Source organism: Mya arenaria, chromosome 5 (genome assembly GCF_026914265.1).
Source record: "Mya arenaria isolate MELC-2E11 chromosome 5, ASM2691426v1".
NCBI lineage: Eukaryota > Metazoa > Mollusca > Bivalvia > Myida > Myidae > Mya > Mya arenaria.
Genome location: NC_069126.1, coordinates 70009327 through 70030732, shown reverse-complemented (window position 1 = coordinate 70030732; position 21406 = coordinate 70009327). Strand labels below are relative to the sequence as shown.

The following is a 21406-nucleotide window of genomic DNA, read 5'->3' as shown; positions in this document are numbered from 1 at the left end:
TTAGATGGTTAAAAAAAATCCTTCGACACTCTTATTAAAACTTTAGCGAATTATGGAAGTATATCAGGATTAACTCTAAACAAATCAAAGTGCTCAATTTTAAGACTAGGATCACCGAAAGATAACAAAACTAGATACTGCGACAGCAATTTCGAACGTACCATGAACACAGCGCAGGCACTAGGAATTATATTCAGTAACATTTCAAAAGTCATAAATGAATTTAATTTCAAAGATAAAATGCTGGAATTCGAAGCCTGTTTAGAAAAATGGGAAAAATGGAATCTTTCGCTTTTAGGAAAAATAACAGTTCTGAAAACGTTTGCAATTCTAAAGTGATTGTACCCATTAACAGTACTAGAATCACCCTCACATACGTTTTTAAATGATATTAAACAAAAAATGTTGAAACATTTATGGGACAATAAACCTGATAAAGTTTCAAGAAATCAAATTATACAAAGTTATAAAAATGGAGGTTTAAAAATGCTAGACATATTAAAATTCGAATGAGCAATAAAATCAAGTTGGGTTAAACGAATGCTGTTTGAAAAAGATTCAAAATGGGTAAAAATATATGAAAATATGATGGTTAGATTTGGAAAAGATTTTATTTTCAAATGTAATCTAGACCCAAATAAAATTGATAGGCTTGAAATAAAAGCGAAATTTCTTCGTTATATAATTAAATCATTGGCAAGTGTAACGTTTAGAAAGAAGTAAACTTTATAGCGAAAGAAATTATTTGGAACAATAGTTACATCAGACAACAAAACGATGACACATCTTTTCTATAAGAATTGGTACAGCAAAGGTGTACAATACATTGAGTATCTGTATAACTTTCAACAAAAACAGTTTTACAAATTTTGAGGATCTACACAGACTATACGATATTAACCAACGTGATTACATGAAATATTACACGCTTTTGAAGTGTATTTCTCAAAATTGGAAATCGAAAGTAAAATTAGAGGAAATGAATTACAATGTACCTACGTTTTTTTTTAAATAAGGTGACTGAAAATACTAAAATGTGCAAGCTGGTATACCAGAAACTCATTTTAAACCAAAAACCAGTGCAAAATGGAAAAGAAGGAATATGGGAGGCAGAACTAAGCGTTAATGATATAAATTGGAAAAACATTTATACCCAATCATTCAAACTTTGCATTGATACCAAATTAAGAGCATTTCAGTACAAATTTCTTCTTAGAATACTGCCTGATAATAGTACACTTTATCGATACAATGTTAGTTCTTGCAATCTTTGTGATTTTTGCTCAATGTATATAGATTCGAACAAACATATGTTTTGGGAGTGCCATTCCACCCAAATATTCTGGAACAAAATAACACGCTTTCTTACACGCATATTTGAGGTTGGTATTTCGACAATAAATTACAGTGAGGTCACTTTTTGTAACTTTAAGTCTTTAAATGAAAATTATGAATATGCAATTAACTTCGTTATACTTCTTGCAAAATACTTTATCTTTGAAAGGCCTTTGTTCCATATTTTTCAAAGATACTGCAATCTGGAAGCTATGGCCAAAAATAAATTGCATACATTTAATGGTAGATGGATCCTAGTACTTAATAAGCTTAGTTCATGAATACCGCATGTTTACACCAATGTAAGAATGTGAATTTCATCAACATTGCTTTCTGGCCTTCTTCTATCTAACATTTCTTACTTTCTTAACTAACACCCAAAAAACAGAAAAACCCAAATATTGTCTTCATGATTTAATTTGGAACACGACTTTTGTATACGTTATGAATATATATATGATGTTCATGTATATTTGAGAAAATAAAATTGAAAAAAAGAAATTATACACAAAAGATGATATTGATTTTGATAACAATAGTGAGTTTTTCTCAATACCAATTGCCAAATTAAATGATGAAGATGAAGCTTGGTGCGAAGGTTTTTTTAACAGAATACGAATGCAAAGAAGCGTTAAAAGAGATGAAAAAACAACAAAAAAGCCCAGGGTCTGATTGTTTCACTTTTATAAGATATTTTGGAACGATATAAAAACATTCTTTGTCAATGCTATTAATCAATGTTTTACAGAAGGTAATTTATCTCCTCTTATGAAACAAGGTCTGATTTCGTTAATTAAAAAAACAAGGCAACGTAATGTAGACTATATAATAGCAACAAAATCCATTTTAAAAAGAATGAAAATAATTTTAATTAAGTTGTAAGTCCTTTTCAAACAGGTTTTGTTCATGGAAGAACACTTTCCGAAAACATACGATTAATAGATTTTAAAATAGCTTATGATACTTCAAACCACGAATTTATACTAAAATGTCTAGATCATTTAAATTTTGCTGAAAGCTTATTAAACTGGGTCAAACTTTTCTATAATGATATCAATAGTGTTATAATTATTAATGGTTTTCTCTCAAAAGAATTTCAAATTGGGCGAGGCGTAAGACAAGGCTGCCCCTATCTTCTTCTATATTTTTCATTTGTATTAAACTGCTATCTAATACAATACAGAAAAATAAACTCATTAAAGGGATACAACTTTATAACAATGAAATAAAACAATCTATTTTTGCTAACGATGCTACATATATTAATGATGGATCCAAAACATCTTTCGAAACTTTGATAAACTCAATAGATGACCTTGGAAAAATATCTAGCCTAAAATAAATTCATCAGAATCTACAATCTTAAGAGTGGGAGTTTAACATCATCATATATTGCATACTTAGATGGTTATAAGTATCAAAACGACAGGCATGAAGCCAAAATACTTGGAATCGCTCTTAACAAGAGCAATAGCAATAGGATTCACAACAAAGCTACAAAGTTTCAAGAATTGTCTCAAAAGTTGGCAACACAGAAAACTGACGCTTTTGGGAAAAGTTACAGCAGTGAAAACATTAGCGCTTCCAAACTTATCTATCCCATGACAGTTCTACCTTCATCACCTAAATACTACGTCAAATATTAAGTTATATGTTAAATAAAATGATCAAAGCGTCATGGGTGACGAGACTTCTGGATAATACAAAATGACATCAATACAAAACCTTTTACTATGACGCTTTACATAAATTTGGAGGCAGCTTGGTTTTTGAAAGTAATATCGACGAAGAAACAATAAACATCATTGCACACAAATATGATTTTTTAGCTGAAGTACTCTGATCATGATCTGAAATAAGCAAATATATTGGAAATAATAGCCCAAGTAAAATAATATTATGGTAAATGAACAAAGTGTATGCTATAATAAATGATATGATAAAGGTATCAAATTTGTCCAACATATCTTTGAATATCTTTTATTACAGATCAAAAGAATTCTATACATTTGACGAGATAAAACATATTTATACCATAGGCAATTCTGATTTCCTCAAGTATTACTAGCTAATGGCTAGTATACCGAGTAAGATAAAACATAAATTGGAAGAGGAGTCAGTAATTCATGACATAGTCTCACTTATTCAAAAGGTTGAAAATACTTAGCAAAAACCGAATAAAATTATGTATACAATACAAATAAAAACCCTTAAAGCAAACCATGGTAGAAAAGATAAAAGGAATCAAATTCTAGGAACAAATTTCGGGACATATGTGTGGAGTAAAATATTTACATTGTCATTGATATGCACCATTGATTCAACAATAAGAACATTCCAGTACAAATACATTTATAGACTTATACCAACAAACAGATATCAATGCAAGCTCAAAACCCCCAGCTTATGCCAATTCTGTTCAGAATATAAACAGACAATGTAACTTCTTTTTTGGAAATGTAAACTTGTACAAAAATTGTGGAACAATCTTAATAACATATTCTTGTCAATAAATTTCCCAATTTGTCTAAATATTAAAACCATAAGTTAGTCGTCTTACTAATTTCTTGATTGTGTTGTTGAAATATTTTATATACTTTATGAAGCTTAGAGATATTACTCAAACTTTTACAGCTATCAAAAACTGCATAGGTTTGCGATACAAAATCGAACATTGAATTGCATTCTTGAATGACAAATTAACAGTCAACGAGCTAAAATGACATTTATTAAAAGAAAAATTACATTTATTTATAAATGCTTTATTAACCTGTTAATATATTTTATTTTAGTTAAAAATTGATCTCGCCATTTTGTTTTGTCTTTTTTTCTTTTTTATCAGTTTGGTTAACAGTATAAAAATGTCTATTCTTTTCTGTATGGGCACCACTCTCACTTCTTAAATAAGCATTACATGATAAACATCATATGTTTTACAAAACGTGTATTTGTGATTAATTGTATTGTGTAATGTGGAATATTTAATAATACAAAAATAATATATACGTGCTTTTGTTACAGCAATTGTTGGACGCGATATTTTCTAAATAAGATTCAAATTCAAATGAAGTTTAAAGTTCTCTATACACAGTTGAAACACTATTTTTACTTACATTTTCTTGCCACTGTAGAAGATTTTCGTCTGTAAGACGTTTTTTTTAAAAATACAAGGATTTGTTTGTGTATAGGTGCCTCATTACACCATAAATTGTAAAAAACCCATATCGTGTGTGAAGGTTTCTTTACATTATTTACGAAACCAGTTTGTTTAATCATTATCACTATCTAACATAGCATTTTCTAAAACCGATCGAATAACTATTTTACCACATATCGTAAGTTTAAACAATATACCGTTTAAATATGCAACGGGTACCTACCCATTTCACAATATACGACTGCGTTTGAAGCTGATTTTCTAACACGAACTATAGTTTTGCAAACTTCAAATGTATCCTCTCAAACTGTGTATATTTTGTAAATCCCCATATTTAAAAATCTGTAACAGATGAAACAGAATTATCGAACATCTGCAATGCGACCCTGGGTTAACATTCATTTCTTTTTAAATTTTACTACAAATGATAAGGTTTTTTTAAACCTTTACCATCCAGAGTTTGAGTAATACAAATTAAATTACTAGTGTAAATTAATGTAACACATAAATGTTTGAAATCGTTAACAATATAAACTTGTTTAATTTGCTTATACACAATCGCATTTCGTTTGGTATCTACTCTTTTTCGAAAAAAAACCCAAAAAACAATTAACTTCTAAATCCCAGCTACCATAATTATGTAAACAATCTAGTGACAGATGTGTAAATATCAAAGAGTTTTATTTTATTTAACCATATCATCGGCAAATAACAATTAAATCATATATCCTGAATATATGTCCTGTATATCTAACCCAAAATAATTTCTATTGAGTAAATATATTTAATAATAATAAGTCTTCACTGAATAGAAAAAACATTAACGGGGGCATTATACCCCTGCATTTAGCCTACAGCGATCAATATTGAATTTTGTCAACTTCAACAATAACGCACTGAAATATATGGAATTTAAACAACGGTCAATGTCAACAAAATATCAATACAAACGTTTGTTCAAAGGAACATATTTTTGAAGAATTGAGTGAATAATAAAAGTGCGTCAATTGTAAACCGACCTCTTCAATTGTGCATCATAAATAACATTTTACTCTTCACACCATTTTGATATACGCTGATTATAAAAAGATGTAAAATATTTGAAAAATATACAAGATGTTTATCATTCATCCAAGCAATCGGACAATTTAAATGCTTTTTGGAGGAGGTTCAAATGCTATTTGAAAATATTTTTAATATTTTCCCATAAAATACCACATGCTTCAATTAAATACTAAATTTGGTACTCCCTCTCCCGGTGATTTACTCTTCTTAAGCAAAGCAACCTCGTCGCTTTTGGGTTATCTTGGTCTCACGGGGATTAACTCTTCTCAAAATAAAAATTACTAAATTCATTGAAATCGTAGTTCATGTTAAAGTTTTCAGATTCCTACTTATGGTTCATATCAGCAAATATTTGCTCGAAATCTTTTTTTAAAATCCTCCAATGACAAATTAAAATTATTATTTTGTTTTAACGAACGAAAGTATTTCAAATAATCTTTAGGCCTTTAACGTTTCAAAATTTTCTAACTCTTTAAAACATTTAAATTAAAAAACTCGACGTTTCTTTGGCAAAGCATGTTTATACAAACGTTTCTATTTACACAATTCAACTATGTCTATATCACTATGTGAATCAGTTATATTACATTATTCAAAGCATTTATATAAGGGTTATATATGATATGCTGAACGAGTAAACAAACAATATCCGTAAAACAATTCAATATATTGTTAATATTTATCTCACTTTGTACATCACTATTTTACACGAGATTTTCAAAATCTACAGGCCTAGCAATAACTCCATTTCTAAATGCAGCATTTTCTTTATCACCCCTTTTAAAAAAATCGCTTATATACGGTATTTCTTTAAATACATGTTTGTTTCAAACAATACCAAATGACGGTGTATGATCGAAACTCCCTGAAATTTCGAAAAATAATAAATTAAGTCTGATTAACATGAGTTTCGGGCATTTAAATCACCAGAATCTTTCAAATGCCTGTATTGGTTTATTTTCTCGAGACCTACAAACTGAACAGTGTCTATCAATTTAGAAATCGGTGATGAATCACTCGACATGTACAGTGCTGTTTATCAGTATCATTAGAAAAGAAATGCTTTTTTTATTGTATCATGAGTATTTTAAAAACCGTTATACCTTCCGTCATACTTTTGCGAACATAAATTACCATATAATGATTATAACAGTGGTATACTGAAATATCAATATTGCTAGATTTACCAGTCCAAGATGAACTATTGCACCATTTGTTTTCAAGAAAAGAATGAAAGTTTGGGTCTTCCCGCCTTGCAGGGCTCAGCCCATAACAGTTCTAAATTAAAACATTGATTCCATTTAGCGTCCTTCACGGGATTAGAGTCGATATAAAGCGAGTCGTATAACACCAGCGCCCTTCTTCGGGTCTGTGTCTTTTTCTCGACCCGTCTGGCGTATGCTTTTTTTTTTCGATATAGAAAAAAGGGGTTGGGCGACAAAACAATTAAAAAGAAAATGCCCATAAAAAGATTTAAATTAAAAAGAAAGAGACAAGAAAGAGACAAACTGGCCTTCTAAAATGTATTATATATCTGATTATTATATAAGAAAAGCCCATTTTTGCAAATGGACATTAAGTTTATCTATCATTATAGCTATTTCAGGTTCAATATTGATTTGAATATATAAGTATATTTCAAAATTGCGAGAGTTAGGAATTGTTTTTCTGTTTTTTAAACAGAAAATGTAGTATTTTAGAAGAATAACTATGAAGCTATAATTTCTTTCAACGTTGATTCCTAATAAAACATTTTTTTTTAAATTGAGTTAAATTATAATTTATTTTGAGTGGAGAAAGCGTTTCAAATCATTCCAGGTCATGTATGATATAGCACTCCCAGAACATGTGGTTTATTGTTTCCTCAAAGCTGGAACACAAGTTGCATAAACGAGAATTGGATAGTTTTCATTTAAATCGATGTGTTGGTATACTTCTGTTGATTATCTTAAACTGAAAGGCTCGTAAACATTTGTCGATTGTTGCAATAAATGGCAGTGAATATTCTTCCTTCCAATTAAATATTTTGTTGAAAGAGTTTTCCCATAGTTGTTTATGTTATATTCCAATAGTATTATTTTGAATATGTTTATTATACAAAAACTGTGTAATATTTTTTGGGGTCTTTTACCAATATCGAATTTTGTTCAGCCGGAACTGTAATATCTGATATTTTAAGTTCGTTTTTCATATATTGCGGTATATTATGATAAATTTACATGTTACTGACCGTTCCAAGGCGGTACCTAACAATCCGTGATAAACATACCTATTTTTTTATATATAGTATATGTATGCACTGTGCTGTTTGTACTGTTCGTCCATGTTTCTTGTTTGTGATTTTATGTTCTATGTCTTTGGCGTTTACCCAGTGCCATTAAACCGGGTTTATGTTTTAACTTTTTGCTGCTGAGCTTGTTTCTGTAGCTTTTCGCATTAATATTATTGATAAGTTGTATATACTTTAAATAAACACCATTGGGGATTTCATTTAAAAGTTGGATGTTATGAAAATAATAGAATTTCTTATATCTAAAGTCGAAGATATGTTCGAGATAGAGTATCCCCTTTTTGTTCCATTCTTTATAAGATATTGTTTCATTATTCTTTTTTTATTCGGATTTATTCAAAATTATGACTTTTCTAATGTGTGTTTGGGCTTGTTTTTTTAAACATGTTCCAAGATGAAAGGATGTTTTGATAAAAAAATGTTTTGATCACATAAAAGTTTGATATTTTTCATTACAGTCAAATATGATATTTCCACCCCTTTTGTCAAGTATATTATCAAAAAATATTTTCCATTTCCCATGATTACTATTATCAATTAATCTTTAAAACCAGCTTGATTTAATAGCTTGTATAACTATTTTTAAATTCGAAAGACCTTATCCCCCAATTTTCACGGGAGAGGTATAACTGTCCCTTTTAATTTTGTCAGGTTTATTATCCCATATAAAAGCAAAAATAGATTTTGTTATTTCGGTTATCAGTTGATCAGCAGGATTTGGTAACACAGTTAAAGGAAAAATTAGTTTTGTAATGGCGAATGTTTTGACTACATAAACTTTTCGAAGCAGTGTTAATTTTCTATGTTGCCATTGTTTAAGACATTTGTTGAATACCTGTACTATTGATGAAATAGTGTTGGTCAAAAAAGAATTATTGGAAAATATAATTCCTAGTGCTTTTGCAGTTGTTGAGGTCCAGGTAAAACGACTTCATTCACATTTTCCTTCATTTAAGTCACATACTTAAAAAACTATTGTTTTTGAGTTATTTAATTTTAATCCAGACCTTATTTCGAAATCTTGAATTAAATAAATTAGATTGTATATATCTTATATGACTATTCATTTTCATTAATGAAAAACGTAGCATTGTCGGCAAATGATGTTTGTTTTATATGATAGTTTTGTATTTTAATACCTTTAATTTCAGGACAACATCCAATATAATCCAATATAATTTGAAAGCATTTCAATGCATATTAGAAAAAGAAAAGGAGACAAAGGATACCCTTGTCTTACACCTCGTTCTATAGTAAAACTATCCGAGCGATGACAATTATTAAGAATAATTCCTTTTATGTCTTTATAGAACAAGTTTACTAACTGTATAAGCTTTTCTTCGAAATTGAAGTGTTTCAAACATTTAATTAGGAATTGGTGATCGATGCTATCAAACGCTTTCTCGAAATCAACAAATATGAGAAGCCCCGATTTATTTGAGTTATTCAAATATTCAATAATCTCTTGAACTAGTCTAATATTTTCCCCTATATATCTCCCTTATATAAATCCAGTTACATTTGGTGATATTAATTTTCTGTTATTTTCTTTATTCTATTTGCTATGGTCTTTTGTTGCGATTTTGTAATCTATATTTAGAAGATTAATCGGGCTCAAATTTGAAGTTGTTTGAGATATTTTCCTTGCTTTGGTATTAGCGAAATTAAACCTTGTTTTTTGCAGTTCAGTAAGTGATTGAGTTTCAAATGAATTGTTAATAGAGTTTACAAAATGAAATTTTAACATATCCAAGTATCTTTATAAAATTCAACAGATAATCCATCCGAACCAGGGCTTTTATTTACATTCATTTTGTTTTAAACATTTGTACTTTCGTGCTCACTTATTTTACCCTCATACCATTTTTTCCCTCGTTGCTTAATGTTCTCGAGAGACTTTCAAAGAAACTTATATCACTATTGTGTTCTTTTTGGTACCAATTTTTGTAAATAAATTATTGTTCTCTTAAAATATCATTTATGTCGGTCAATACAGTCTGTTTTGATTTAAGCTTAGTTATTGTTTTCTGTGCGTAATGACGTTTTTCGAGATTAGCAAAATATGGACTGTTTTTCTCGTTAAATTCTACGTGTTGTGCTTTTTGAACCATTCCATTTATTTTTGCTGTTGTATGACTATCTAATTCTTGTTTAATTGTGATTATTTTTTAAGCAAAATCTTCATTGGTATGAGGATGTATTTGATTTTGAATTTGATTTTGATTTTCGATTATTTCTTTTTCTTTTTTTTCTTTCTCTCTTTTGTGTAAGTTGCATATTTTATTGAAACGTTTCTTATAGTACCTTTAATAAGTCCCAAAAGAGTATTGGGATTACAATTGTCATTTGTTATCCCACGCCGAATCGAAGGTTTCGGGAGGGGGTATTATTTTGGCGTTGTCCGTCCATCCGTCAATCCGTCCGTCCGTCCTTCAGTCCTTCCACCCTTCCGTCCGTCCGGAACTATATCTTGGTAGGCATTGAAAATGTTCAAACTTGGTCAGATTGTTTCCCTTGATCAAATCTATACCACTTCTAAAAGTGGGTCACATAAGGTCAAAAACTAGGCAACTAGGTCAAATCTTAAGAAATATTTCTAACAAACTAGAGGGATTATACATGGTCAAATATTCATGAAACTTAATCAAAATGTTAACCTTGATATACTCTTGGACGTTTATAAAACTGGGTCACATATGATCAAAAATTAAGTCACTAGGTCAAATCGAAGAAAAATCTTGTCAGGAACCATATCATGGTAATGATTAGTCAGATTATGTTTAAACTTGGTCAGGATGTACCCCTTGATGAAATATGAACTGCTTGTAAACATGGGTCACATGGGCTCAAAAACTAGGTCACTAGCTCAAATCTTAGAAAAATCTTTTGAACACATTAGAGGCATTATGCATAGTCTAATTTTTATAAAACGTGATCAGAATGTTTTCCTGAATGAACTCTTTGACATGTTTAAAACTGGGTCACATGTGATACAAAATTAGGTCAATAAGTCAAATCTTATTAAACTCTTGTCCGAAATCATTTCATGGCACTGTTTGGTCGGATTATGTTCATACATGTATGACTGAACACATGATAATAAATATATGTATTTTTTGATGATTGTTGATGATTTACTTCCATCAACATCTATTATAATCAATAATCACCAACATGAAGCTCCTATGAGCTTCAAAATAACACACAGTGAACACGATCAACAGGTACCTTAAAATGACATTTTCCACTATTTACTGTTATCACTTCAGACATATTTGAACTTTCACATTGAAATCATTCAAATTGATAGAAACTATTACAAATGTTACACTATATACACAACTTTTATTTCAAATAATTCCAAACAAACTCAAACTTATATCCAACGTTCATAACGGTCCAGTTCTCTGCAGCCATATTACATGTTAATAAAGGAATGTTCCACCTTCTTTTCATTTCCAATCCATGAACTTTGCCTAATCAGGCGGGGGATATCAATTCAACGAATTTGTATATATATATATATATATATATATATATATAAATATATATATATATATATATATATATATATATATATATATATATATATATATATATATATATATATATATATATATATATATATATATATATATATATATATATATATATATATTATGTTTTATTATGCTAAAAATTCAATATTTATGCTTATATTTACCATTTTAATATCCATAAAATAACTATCTGAAATATTGGATGCCAATTATCACAAGGAAATATTCAGCTACCAAAAACACACACAACAACAACAACAACAAATCTGTAGCAAGGTTGTTTCAGTGTTACCTTAAATTTTAAAAGAACACTAGACATACTTCAATTTATCTACAAGATGTGGACAACAGGTTACAAATTATTTATTTTGAAATATCATATTAAATGCCTAAACTAACAGTTTATACGACACTGGTATAAGTGAGCTGCAAAACATGAGAAAAGCCTTATAACAAAATATTGTAATACAAAATTGCCAATATATGCTATATGGTGCAAAGCGTACTATGCAACTTTGATCAATTGAGCAGCAAAATCGGAAAAACGTCATATACAGTAGAAAAACGAGCAACTGGTGTTGTACGATTCAAATTAGGATCAAGCTATTATTTGGTGTACACGTTTTGACGAATTACATTTTATGCCTTAATGCTATAAAATAAAACATAAGTATGTATTAAACACTTGATAATGGCCCCTTAACCATTACGAGTTATTTTAACAGTAGATAGTGACAATATAATCTTTTCGGTCTTATGATCTGTGTTGTTATACTGCTGTCATCAATGCAGCTATCCTGTTTCACAAAAGTTAGTATGCTAATATAGGCGATTCTGCTGAGGCCAAGGTAATTCTAGCCAGTGATCATAGTCCTCAAATTCAACGTGCGTAACAGTTTCGTCGTAGCGTCTGAATGGAATGCAGCCATTCCTGATCCACACTGACTTAATCTCGTCTTGCATTTATAAGACGTATTGAAGTAAATACTTGCTGGTTAAGACGAGTGAGGTCATCATTGGCAAATAATTTCCTTTGTCCGAGTGTCTTTTTGAGTCGCATCACCCTATCATTAGTTAATATCGACACAAACCTGATAATATTAGGTCTGGGCTTGTTTATTTCATATTTCCCAAGGCGATGCCATGTATCTATATCTGTTTCATTTATGTCGAGCTGCAAGCTCTTCATTACTTTTAAGATCCTTGCTATTGAGCCTGATGGAGTTTCGTGCTCGTCCAAGTCTGGTAGACCGTACATACGGGTGTTGTTAATTCGTGTGTATTGTTCCAGATCGTTCTTTTTGCGTTTTCTCGGGTTTTGATATTCCATTTGTATCAATTGTTTCTTCGGGTTTTTCATTTATTGTTTTGTTTAAGTTATCTATTTGTTTTTTGAGTTTGTCATTTTCTTCGGATTTTTCAAAAAACTTTAATTCAAGTACTTCAATGCTTTTTTCAAAACGTGTCTTTATTTTATTTATCTTTTTCTCGACTAGATTGTCAACACTTACCTGAATGGCATCCTCATCTTTTGCAGTCCTTTTTTTGCACATTACTTTTCAAAAACTTTTCCCACTATATCATTGATGTATCTGTCATATGTTGTGATCACATTGGTTGGTTTAAATGTATTTATCTCAAAAATAACATTATAATGATAAACACAGTAATAGCTTATTCAATATTATATGGTTGACGGAGGTAATAATACATAAAAGGTAGACAAATGAAATATGCACAATACAAAATAATTTGACATAATGAAGAAAGAAGCTATGATAGCTTATGCTACGCCTCGCTTCTGTCACGTTGGTTATGTTTTTGTAAATAGAGTCTAGTTGTTTCATGATTGATTTGATGACATTTGTGTTGTTGTTCATTAGTTTCTGACTGTTCTTGTGATTTTTTGCTTTTTTTTCTTTGGTTTATTTTGTTTTGTTGTTTCATTTTGGTTTGATATACTTAACTCATGTTCACTTATGCTGCTTAATTCCTCTCGTGTTCGTTTTCGAGGTTCGCTTTTATTTGCATTTTCTACATCTTGATTTACACACCAGTTTGCTTGGCCCTTTTTTATTCCACTGTCAGATTTTTAGTGTTTGATGAACGCTTTCTGTTTTGTTAAGTATGCTTTGATTTTTGGTCAATACTCGTCCACAGATGATTCAAAAATGGTCATGATATTCAGATGTTTAACACTTTCAGATGGTTTAGCTCTTATATACGAGTACATTGAGTAATAATAATATTTTCTCTTTAAAACTCCAAATTTTAGCCCGCAACCCTAAAACACGTCCTTCCACTAGCACGTATAATCCAGGGGGTTTCGGTACTTTACGATTTTTATTAAAACTTAATGTTTTAATCTTCATTTTAATCCAAAATGTTATCAATTGGTAGGTCATTGGATGTGATATTGACCTGTTAACGGCATTATTTTACATGATAGACGTCTTTTAGTTTTTGTACAATAAATACTTAGTACTGTAAATTATGTTGATCTCAACTCTCCGCGACATGAAAAATATATTACTCATATATTGATTTGTGAAAGAGTTCAGCGTTTGTGTTTCCAAAGTTGTATTCTTATTTTCCTACTCTGAATGCAAAAATGATTGATTAACTTTTGCCTCAATTACTTTTTCTGATATTAAAATATTGTTTATACCACCGTTTTCGATAAAGGTGAATGTTGGAGTAAGCGAATGGTTTCGAATATGCTGCCTCAATATCACAAGTTTTCGAGTTATTTCGGTTTGATATCTCGAGTGATATTGGACTTTTATTTACTTATTGTACAAAGAGAAGTTCATTTTTAGAATATATAAAAACAGAGTTTTTTTATTTTTTATGCCCTTTGAAGGGAAGCGCATGTAGTCTCCACATTGTAAGTCCGTCCGTCTTCCTATCCGACCCCAGTCCGTCCGTCCGCACACCACGCCCATGTCCAGAAAATAACCTCAAAACTACTGATTGGATTGAAATAAAACTTAGTAAATAGTATAAATAGTAGATGGCAGTGAGAGAATGGGCAGTACATACTCATATTATGCATATTTATTAGGTTTTATCTCATTAACTATGTTTTTGTTATCAGGGCCTGTCAGGCTATATCTTGGAAAATAGTCAAGGGAATAAAGTGAAACATAGATATACAGAAAAACGAGGACTTGCAGTGCTAAATAACCTGTCCTGCATATATTTTAGTTATCTCCCTTTTATCTGATATGTTTCGAAAATTAATGATTTAAACATTGATTGATGGCAATATGAGGAAGCAATACCCAAGAACCGTAATCCCGCCCATTATTTTTAAGTTATCTCAACTGAAACTCCCCTTAACCAGATAGTTTTATAAAATCGAGGTTAGTACTGGTCATATCTTTACAAGTACTATCGGGGTGGGGGTGGGGTGGAATTTAAAGTGAAATAGATAGAGATGGCAATGAGAGAAAGTGCAGTGCACAAGAACGATAATAATTATCTGCATTTGTAAATGTTTTTCCCCATTATATTCTCTGAAATTGATTCTTTTCGATAATGGGTGGTCATTTGAAAGGATTTTAGGATTTGAAATGAAACTTAAAATGCAGAGACATGACAATTTTAGTATGATAATTATAGTATGACAATTACATTAATAATACTTACAATTCTATCCAGCATATTTATTGAGTTTTCTCTCATTAACCTTATATTGTTTTCCATAATGTTTGCTTTTCCGTGTCATTTCTTGGAATGTACTAAACTAACTGAAATGAAACTTGGTTATTGATGGCAATATGTGGAAGTGAAGTGCATAAGAACAATAATCCTGCCCTGCATATTATTGGACATCATTTCCTCCTAAACTTTCCTTTTGGCAATTTCTTGGAGAGCTAAAAATGGATTGAAATGAAACTTGAAATATATATAGATGGCAATAAAAGGATTGTCTGTAATAGGAATCATAATCCTATCCTGCATATTTATTAGTTCTCACTCTAACCTGATATTTTCCAAAAAGGGTGCTTGTTTTAGCCATATCTGTGAATCTTCTGAAGGAATTCAAATGAAACTTGGTGTATAGATAGATGACATAAAATGTTTTAAGATCAATATTTACGTTACCAGCACATTGTAGTACATTGACTGCTTTTACATAGACAATTGGCGTTTGGGGATCATCCATCGCTTCCAGCAATATCTTGTTATGCTTGCTTAGTTGGCTGTCCCTATGAATGACATTATCGTATCTTTTATAATGAAGCACTATTGTTCCGGCATTATTCATTCATTTAATGGTGATATTAGTATCCGCTCTTTGTGTTATTGCAAATACTTTATCAGTTGATATGTTATTCTTTACTTTATTCTGATTTTAATGTAGATGCTGGCTTTATTGAGACTTTTAATGATGTATTTAATTATAAATATTATAACAATTGCGATATTATTGCCTACAAACTAGTTTAAAGCCTTAGTAGACTAGTCATCCACCGAGCTCATTTTCACTGACGATAATAATTTATATGTAAAACTATTTAGCTGCGTGTGTGATCTGCTTGTGGTGTATGTACCTGTGTATGTGATGTTTATACGTTTGTGCTTTTAGTTCATTAAGTTCTTTGGGTCCTTGTCAACATGATTTATTTTTATACTACTGGAATTATACTGCTGGGCTTGTTCATGTAGTTTTTAGTTCGACTATAAAAATAATGAGGATTCTATTCTCTTCTACTCGCAACGGCGTCGGCGTCTGCGTCGGTGTTTGATTGAAGTTCCAGGGCAAGTTGGCATTTTCACCTATTTACCAAATACCCTTTAATCAATTATGTTAATATTTCACACAGTTCTCCAGGACCATCGTAAATGAAAGTTACATTAATCCATATTGTCTTAAATACAATAAATTTTTGACCTTGATCGAGGACCTTCAATTAAAGTTTAAGGTCTCATTGTGTCATGTACAAATTTAAGGGCAAGTTGTATTTTTTACAAATAAATGCTCTTCCCTCATTCTCATTAGCAGAAAATCGTTTCATCCATAATACAAATAATGGCCCCTTTGAACTAAGGTGCAAATTTAAGGTCACACTTTGTCCGGTTAAAGTTTTAGGGCAAGTTTGGACATTCACTAATAACCTCTGTACCCTTCATTCAATTGATTACATACTTTACACAGTTGTTAACGACCATAACACAAAAGATGACATAACTCAATATTATGACCCTTTATCTAAAAGATTTTGGGGGCAACATTTGGGTTTAAATGAAATCTATGGAACCGTCATGGTGCCAAAGTGAACAATATTTCCATAAGTCCTAATTACGAGATACTATCGCCTTATTACGACTTACTATCTCATAATTAGGAGAAACTAACTCACAATTATGACTTACCAAGTCTTAATTATGAGATACTATCTCCTTATTATGGCTAACTATTCCCTAATTAGAATATACTAACTCATTACCATGACTTACTAAGTCCTAATTATGAGATACTATCTCCAAATTATGACTTACTATCTTATAATTAGGAGAAACTAACCCATAATTATGACTTAGTAAGTCCTAATTATGAGATACTATCTTCTTATAAGGAGATACTATTTCATAATTATGACTTAGCTTATCGTAATAAAGCTGTACACTCCGCCTTTTACAATGGAAGAAGTATGGAAGCGTCCAAGTGCCAAAGTTAAACACACTGGCACGGTGAGGGTGTTAAACACACTGGAATGGTGAGAGAGGTTAACACACTGGCACGGTGAGGGGGTTAAACACACTAGCACGATGAGGGGTTAAACACACTGGCACGGTGAGGGGTCAAAGACACCGGAACGATGAGGGGTTGAACGCACTGGCACGGTGAGAGGATAAACACGTTGGCACGATGAGGGGGTTAAACACACTGGCAGGATTAGGAGGTCAAACACACTGGCACGATGAGGGGTTAAACAAACTGGTCGGTGAGTAGTTAAACACATTGGCATGGTGAGGGGTTAAACACACTGGAACGGTGATGGGCTTAACATATTGGCGAGGTGAGGGGTGAAACACGCTGGCATGGTGAGGGGGTTAATACACTGACATGTTGAGGGGTTTATACAATCGCATGGTGAGGGGGGTAACACACTGGCATGATGAATAGGGGGGGGGGGGGTAACACACTGGCATGATGAGGGGGGTCAACACACTCTCATGGTGGGGGGGGGGTTAACACACTGGCATGATGAGAGGGGTTAACACACTCGTATGGTAAGGGGTTTACCACATTGACATGGTAAAAGGTAATCACACTGGCATGGTGAGGGGGTTAACACAATTCATGGTAAGGTGGGTAAACACACTGGCATTGCAAGGGGGGGGGGGGGTTAACACACTGGCATAGTGAGGGGGATGCACACTGGCACGGTGAAGGTTATTAAACACATTGGCATGGTAAGCGTGTTAAACACACTGGCACGGTGAGGGGGTCAAACACACTGGCATGGTGAGGGAGATAAACACACTGGGATGGTGATGGTGTTAAACACACTGACACGGTGAGGGTATTAAACACATTGGCATGGTGAGTGGGGTAAGCACACTGGCACGTTGAGGGCGTTAAACACACTGGCATGGTGAGGGAGGATTAACACACTGGCATGTTGAGGAGGGTTAACACACGACCTGGGTAAGGGGATTAAACATACTGGTACGGTGAGGGGTTAAACACACTGTTTCATTGAGGGCATTAAACACTCAGGCACGTTGAAGGTTGTTAAACATATTGGCACGGTGAATGTTAAATGTACAGGTACGGTGATGGTGTTCCAGTACTGGTGTATTTCTCCCATTGTAAAAGGCGGAGTGTATAACGATCAGCTAAGTCATAATTATGAATTAGTATCTATCTTACTTAGTCATATCAACTATATAGGAGATAGTAAGTCGTAATTAGGAGATAGAAAATCGTAATTAGGAGATACTATCTCATAATTTGGACTTGGTATGTTATTATTAAGAGCTAGTGCTTCGTTATTAGGAGATAGTAAGTTGTAATTAGGAGATACTATCGCATAAGTAGGACTTGGTAGGTCATTATTATGAGTTAATATCTCATAATTAGGAGATAGTAGGTCGTAATTAAGAGAGAGTATCTTATAATTATGACATAGTATCTCGTAATTAGGCCTTAGTAAGTCATGATTGGGAGTTAGTATCTCCTAATTAGGAAATAGTATACCGAAACATGTTTTTCACTTTGACACCTGGATGCTTCCATACAAATCCCCAAAACTGTTCATTCAATGGTCTTGATATTTTACAAAGTAGCCATCACACAATAAGGTTAAAAATAAATCCATATTAACTCTTAATAAAATCAATGGTTGACTTCTTTTATTTACTTTTTACTTTCCTTTATTGTTTTGACAGGCACAATCATCATTATAGTTCTAAACAGGTTTTTACCAAGTAATTTGAATGAAGTACGGAATTGTACGGTCGGGCGTGCTAAAGGGCGGCGTCAAACTCACCTGTAGAACGAATAATTTTAGTTCGATTTGACTTAGTGACAAAACTTGGTATATAGAACAAATTTATTATATGTCCTTTTTATTGAATTTCGGTTGGGGTCCCTAGGGTTAAGGTCAAGGTCACTGTAACCAAAAATAGAACATTAGTTTGTACTTTATAACTTAAGTTACGCTTTACACATTGCGACCACTCTTGGAAGATTTCAAGAGACCTTTGATTAGATTATGTTGAGGGCCCCAAAGAGTCATGGTCAAGGTCAAGGAGACCATTTCTAAAATAAGAAGAATGGTTAGTAATGAACGTTAGTAAGAGTTGACATATTGAAATCAATCTAGGGTTGACCTAAATCGACCAAACCTGATATACCATGAGGTATCTGATATAAATAGAAGAAGAGCGACGGTTGAAACTGATTTCTCACGGAGGCTGACGCTCTTCTGTCAACTTTTGAAAACCTGGTTCTGTCCGCATGGCGTTTCTTGTGTACTGTTTAATTTGACTTTTGTATTGACGGGCACACATTTCATCATAATTGCATTTATTTCTAAGGCAAAGCGGTACATAGTCGAGCCGCTGTCCTACGCGCTGCTCTTGTTTTATTGTAATTTTGAATTTGTGAAGATAATTTTGAATTGAACAGATTTGTCTCACATGTAAATGTGCATTTCTAATATCGAAATACACTTACAAACATTAATAGTTTGCACGTAAATGGTATTTGTACACATGTTTTGCATTCTGCTTGTAATTTTATCATCGTAAAACAATCCGCTCAACATATACGTCTCAATTAAGGTATCGGAATGTGTACAAATACGTACTCATGAAAAAGATAGTTTTAATGTTTCCCGGCATTCGTTCCGTCCGATCGTCCGTCGGAAACGATATTTGGATTATGATTTGTCAGATAATGTTCAAACTTGGATAAAATATGTGATGAAATCTCGGCAACTTGTTAAAGTTGGTCACTAGATCAAATCTTAGAAATGTCATTGAAACACTCTTGAGACAAAATATATGGTATTATATCCTTGACACTTTATCAGAATCTTTTCCTTGATTAAATGTTTGCATAGTTTAAAACTTGGTCATTTTGTAAAATTTTTGAAAAATCATATCCAGAACCAAATACTGGTATTAATTTTTTAGAATGTATTATATCTGTGGCCCGAATGTTCTCCTTTATGTATTCTTGGTTAACGTTCAAAATATGTTAGAACGGGTCACGAAATAGGTCATGAGGTCATATAGAGGAATCAAACAGAGCCAATATCCGCTCAAATCTTCATGAAACTAATCAGAATATTTCCTCGATGGAATATTGAATGAATTTGATACTAGGTTACATGGGGTCAATAATTAGATTACTAAGTCAAATCTTATGAAAAACAGTCTAGATGTATATGTTTGAAATATTTCTGATCCAGACTTTATGAAACTTAATCCGAATGTTTGCTGTGATGAAATGTTTTATAGGTATAAAACTAAGTAAAGTTGTGTCCATATAGGATATCAGGCCAATTAAAAGTATATTATTTCACAAAATTGCAAAAACACTTATATATCATATCCAACGTTCATAAGATTCCATCAAGACGCAGCCGTATTGCATGTTTCAGTAGTATTTCACCAACATTGGATTTACTTTCCATCTACTTTGATAAATCAGGCAGGGATATCAAAGCATCAGCTTGTTCGAAAACCCTATAGAACTTTGTTTTTATAAGGATCAATAATTTTCCAGTGTGTCTGCATTTGGCCAATTTTTATAAACCAGCTTTTAGAATACAAATAAACCTCAAACAACCTACTTTTGACCTGTACAAATAATGTACCAGGAGTGGGGCTAACCATGAATAATAAGTTACAAGGGTTACTAGCTGAGTTATCAAAAGACACGTTATTTACTCAGATATTGGCGATTTTCAGACCAACTAGCAATTAAGTTGTCTTAAGTTTTTATTTACGTATTCGATGCACACATTCGTTTGAATTACACTGATGCCTGGTTAACAAGTTTTATTATGCAATTGACAAGCAGATCATTGCTGACTACTAAAATGTACGTTACTCATTGAATGAAGATCAAATGCCTTTTTAATTCAATCAAAACATGTCTTTGATCTTTGAGCTGGTTTAAATAAAGCTTTATTCATGATGGTCATAATATTTGTTTGACATTTTAGATATCTTAAGCCTGTCTGTTTAGACAATATAAGCTTACTTGCAAGATATTGATTTGACATATTCAAAGTATTTCTTTACCCAATATTTTTGTAAAAAGCAACACAATTGTGTAACAAGAAAAACTAATTACCCAGAGATAGCAGTTCCGTGTATCTATTTGTGTTGGTCCGGTTATTGGCGTTAGAAGAATATTGGTCTCCGCGACAACGTTTTTGCAGTATCGAATACTTGGTATCGTGAACTCTTAGGCCGAGTCCACGTTCAATATCTTCCCGTTTATTTTAATTTCTCTTAACGCTCAAATATCATTTGCTAATTTAAGCGAGG

The 21406-nt window shown here is 31.9% G+C and overlaps 1 protein-coding gene across 3 annotated transcripts in view; it reads left to right on the top strand.

Annotated features, from left to right (window-relative positions):
- Window positions 1–21406, top strand: part of LOC128234052 (neural cell adhesion molecule 1-like) — a 77156-nt gene that overhangs the window by 39964 nt on the left and 15786 nt on the right. The window lies entirely within an intron of this gene.